The sequence below is a fragment of the Vombatus ursinus genome, unplaced genomic scaffold (genome assembly GCF_900497805.2).
Source record: "Vombatus ursinus unplaced genomic scaffold, bare-nosed wombat genome assembly UNPS02014291.1, whole genome shotgun sequence".
Taxonomy (NCBI): Eukaryota; Metazoa; Chordata; class Mammalia; order Diprotodontia; family Vombatidae; genus Vombatus; species Vombatus ursinus.
In genome coordinates, this window is record NW_020954069.1 from 605,478 (window position 1) to 610,307 (window position 4,830).

The 4,830-nt window shown below is 31.2% G+C and overlaps 1 pseudogene; it reads left to right on the plus strand.

Annotated features, from left to right (window-relative positions):
• The first annotated feature begins 400 nt into the window (after positions 1-400).
• Positions 401-1,321, plus strand: LOC114042201 (annotated as a pseudogene).
• Positions 1,322-4,830: the final 3,509 nt, after the last annotated feature.

Below are 4,830 nucleotides of genomic sequence, written 5' to 3' on the forward strand. Positions count from 1 at the left end.
AGTGTGATATAAATGATAAACAAGCAAAGGAGAGATCCATTAGGTAGGACAACCAAAAGAAGTCAGTGCTACAGAAACCCAAACAAGAAATAGTACTTAGCAAGAAAGGACACTTACTTAATTTTAGTATATAGAACATAGGAGGCATAGTACATAGAATAAAGTAATATTCCATATCAGACTACTAATTTTCCTTTATCATTGTTTGTTATAATTCTTTTCACTGAATTTAAAAAAAAAAGAAACAAAATTTGTGGAATTGTAGGTCTAGAAAGATTCCTTTTTTAAAAATCTTCTCTGAACATATCTTTTACAGATCAAGTTATTACAACCTCCAAAGGAAATGTGGCCTGGACACCAAGACTCATCTATTTCTAAGAATATAAGACATAAAACAAGAATGGCAGGAGAAAATCTCACATTCAAGATAGAATTCATTGTCCTAGGATTTTCTGACTTTCCCAATATTCAACATTTTCTCTTTGTGATTATCTTGGTTATCTACATTGGTATCCTGTTAGGAAATGCCCTAATAATTATAATAACCAATATTGATCCAGTTCTCCAAACAGCCACGTACTTTTTTTCTTAAAAATCTTTTTTTTTCTGGACATCTGCTACACACTAGTCATGGTTCCCAGAATGCTGAAAAATCTTTGGATCCAGAACAGAAATATTTCTTTCATAACTTGTGCTGTACAATTTTATTTCTTTCTTGTTTTTGGAGTCACTGAATGCCTCCTCCTAGCTGTAATGGCCTTTGATCGTTATGTGGCTATTTGTAAACCACTCTACTATCCTGTAATCACGAATCACAAGAAGCAAGTGCACTGGTGATTGGCTCTTGGATAAGTGGGATTCCAGTTGAGATAAAACTTACGTACCAGAATTTCTCTCTGCCTTTCTATGGTTCTAACAAACTCAATCATGTTTTTTGTGAAATTCCTCCATTAATGAAAATAGTCTGTGGTGATATCACTATGAATGAACTTTTTATGTTTGTTAATGCTGTATTCTTTTTAATAGCTCCTTTACTGTTAATTCTTGTGTCCTATATTGAAATTATTACCACCATCCTGAAACTTCCATCAGCCATCAGGAGACACAAAGCATTCTCTACGTGCTCTTCTTACCTCATGGTTGTTGGATTATTATTTGGATCTAGAATGATAGCACGTTGGATGCCTAAGTCCAAAAAATCAAAAGGAATAGACAAATTGCTTTCTCTTGGCTACTGTATTGAGACCCCAATGTTTAACCCTTTGATATACAGCCTAAGAAGGACATCATTGCAGACTTGAAAAAAATTTTACCTAAATGATTTGGGTAAAAAAAAAAAAATATATATATATATATATATGTATATGTATATGTATGTGTGTGCATACATGCATATGTACACATATATATTTTATACACATATATGTGTCAGTATATGTGAAATTATGGAACATTATTTATTTTCTCCATTTGTCTTACTATTCATATAAAAATTTACTATCACATTTTCTTTCTTTCTTGTCTTTGAAATCCTTGCCATTAAAAGAAATAAGAATACTGGGAGTGGGGCTTTCAAACAAGTTTTTCTGATAAAGGCCTCATTTTTCAAATATATACAGAAGTGAGTCAGATTTATAAGACTAAGAGACATTTCCTTCATTGATAAATGACCAAGGAATATGAAAAGGCAATTTTCAGAAGAAGAAACAAAAGCTGTCTATAGTCATATGAAAAAATGCTCTAAATCAGTATTCATTAGAGAAATGCTAATTAAAACAACTCTGAGATGCTACCTCACACCTATAAGTTTGACTAATATGATAGAAAATGAAAATGACAAGGTTGGAGGTATGAAGAGAATTTTAAATTTACCCCACAGTGGACTGGTCTCTAACCTGGGGATGGCCAGAGGTAAATAAAACAGAGCAGGTCAGAGGCAGGTGTGCCAGGAATCAAGTAGTGATTTAATGTTAATTTCATTAACAATACATAGAGCCGTAGACTTGCAGTCAGAAGATGGTCTCTAATTAAAAATTGAAAAGTGGCCTGGGAGAAGAGATATCCCAAAAGTGTAGCAGAGAGCAGAATTCTACCTATTTAATTATCTCTGATTCCTTTGAAAACACAGAAGAATTTTTGGAGTGTAGAGTGGTTTGATTGACATGGTTTGGGGTGGGATACTAAAGTTTTTAAAGCTTAATTGAGAGGCATCTAAATGTAGTGGAATGACTTATGGAATTGGAATAAGGAGAAATCTCATTCTCAGTTTACTGTCTGATATTAACTATGTAATCATGAATAATCAAGTAAGCCACTTGAGGCTCTGTTCTTTCTTCTATAAAAGAGGAATGATAAAAACTTTCAAACATCTCTCACTTGGCTATTCTTAGGATTAAATGAAACTGTATATTTCAAATGCTTTGCTTAATTAAATTTAAAGCTATATATAAATACGAATTATTATTGTACAGTGTGTATATAGTTTAAAATATTCATTGAAGAAAAACAGATGAATATTATTTAATGTTGTTTGAGTAAGGTAAGTTTAATTTATTTTCCTTCCTTTTTTTCTTTCAATGGAATTTATAGCTTGAATTTTATTTTAGCTCATTGAGGTAAGCTTTAAGATCTATGTTCCTATTAAGAAATTGATATTCATCAAAGAGAATGGGAAAAAAATTTATGATAGCATGATGAGGAAACACTTGGTGCTACAAGTCCTAGCTTTGCTGGAAAAAATTTGGAGTTTCAGCTTTGAATCATAATCACACCATACAGGGTCATGTCCAAGAGAACACTTGGAATAGTTAAAATCATTGTGATATAATGGACTCATGCTACAATTATTATGAGAATTTATAGTAATCACATGTGATAGAAAAATTACAAATAACAGAAGAGATAAAAGGGCAAGAACATTTTTTAAATGTAAAATTGGGTGGAAATATATTTTTTTAAAAATTTATGTATAAAGTTACTGTGGAAACATGAATATTTCCTCATTCAAACATGTTACTTTTCTGAGTTGAGAAGCAAACCCACATTTTTCTTGGTAATTTTGTGCATTTTTTATCAACACAATGCAGTTCTAAGTTTAACTAACTTCTTTTGGGTTTACTTATGAGGTGAAGCAGAGCCTGGAGACATTGACATGTAGAGCTTACAACAAATATATACTTTTATTTGAAAACTCTAAAAATAAATAGAAAGATTCCTTGTAATTTTATTTTTTTTAATATTTGCACCAGCAGTCAACTTCCCTTGGTATGTATATGTTTTCATGGAGAGAGAGAGAAATGAGAATCTTGGGTCAAATCCAACAGTTATAGTAAAGAGATCCTTGTTACATATGGCAGGGATTAATCTGATTGTTGCATATTTTTTGTTGAAAAGGTTCCTCTTAATTCTATATGTCAAAAGGAGTTTGGCTTTCATGATAATTATTAACTCAAATTTTGCAAAGGATCACAATGCATTAAGCAGATGTTTTTATTTATTCATTCATTCATTCATTTATTCATTCATTCATTTATTCATTCATTCATTTATTCATTTATTCATTTGTTTATTTATTTATTTATTTTGATGAGGGAAGAACAAGGAGAGGAATACCAGAGTCCTCACTCTTTTAGCTATTTCTAAATTGAATTAGAGAGGGTTTTTCTACCTTAATTCAACAAGTATTTCCTAGATTATTAGAGAATGTTGGAAGTTTGGAAAAAAAATCAGAGCCAGAAAAGACCTTAGGAAATGTGGCATAGAACATCATCTTCAGGAAGAGACTTGATAGATCATCTAGTGAAAATTCATCATTTTATAAAAGAAAAAATGACATTTCAGAATTAAGAATTGATACACAAGATTTTAGTTAAAGATTAAAACATGAGTGTTTGGGATTTTTTTTTCATTTATATTTTCAAAGTATTGTTTAGTGCCTCATTTGAGCAGAGTCAGTCAGTCTAAGTGTTATTTTACCCATTTTTTTAGATGAAGAGTATGATATAGTGAAGTTAAATTGTCCCATCATTCTGATTCTACGTGACAGCAATACATTTCAATTATGTCCCTTGATGGTCAATCCAGTGTTCCTTGCAACACAATATTCAAAACTTTTTCCACTACAGAAGTTCTGATAATTTAATATTAGGATAATAAATACAAAGCAGGAAATAAAGGAGGAAAATAATTAAAAAATCAAGAATGATACTGGATGTAATGAGATCCATAAAGAGATAAGATTAACTAACAAGAAATTACATTAGGGAGAAGACCAAATTTTTATAAATTATTAATGTTGGTACTATGTTTATTATTTCCTCTCATCTGCATTTGCAGTACTCTTATCACACAATATACCATCCCTCCATTGACCTTAATCCATCTCCCACCTGCACCACCTGTGACATGTTTCTTTTGGTCACTTCCTGTAACACTTTTTTCAAGGATAATCCACTTGGGCTTGCCCTTCCTTGTCAATTACAAGGGAAGTCAAAAGGAGACAAATCCTAAACATGAAAAAGGATCTTTCATGGTGGAAACAGAGAGATAAGGCTGTCAGGAAGCTATTTTGTAGTAGATGGTCTCTTCTAGAAGCTTAAAATTTTACCACCAAGACAATGAATTCTATGGAGTAATAATCAAGAAAATTGTGAGGGCTTATATGCAAAGTAGACAGAGATATAGAAGATTTTTTTTCTATCAGATATCTATATTATAATAAAAAGATAGCTATAAATTAGACTTAAATGTTAAGTGGATGGTACAATCAATGCTCTAAAAACTCATATAAATTAGAGATTATTGTGAATTTGAGTGATTAAAGAGGATGGT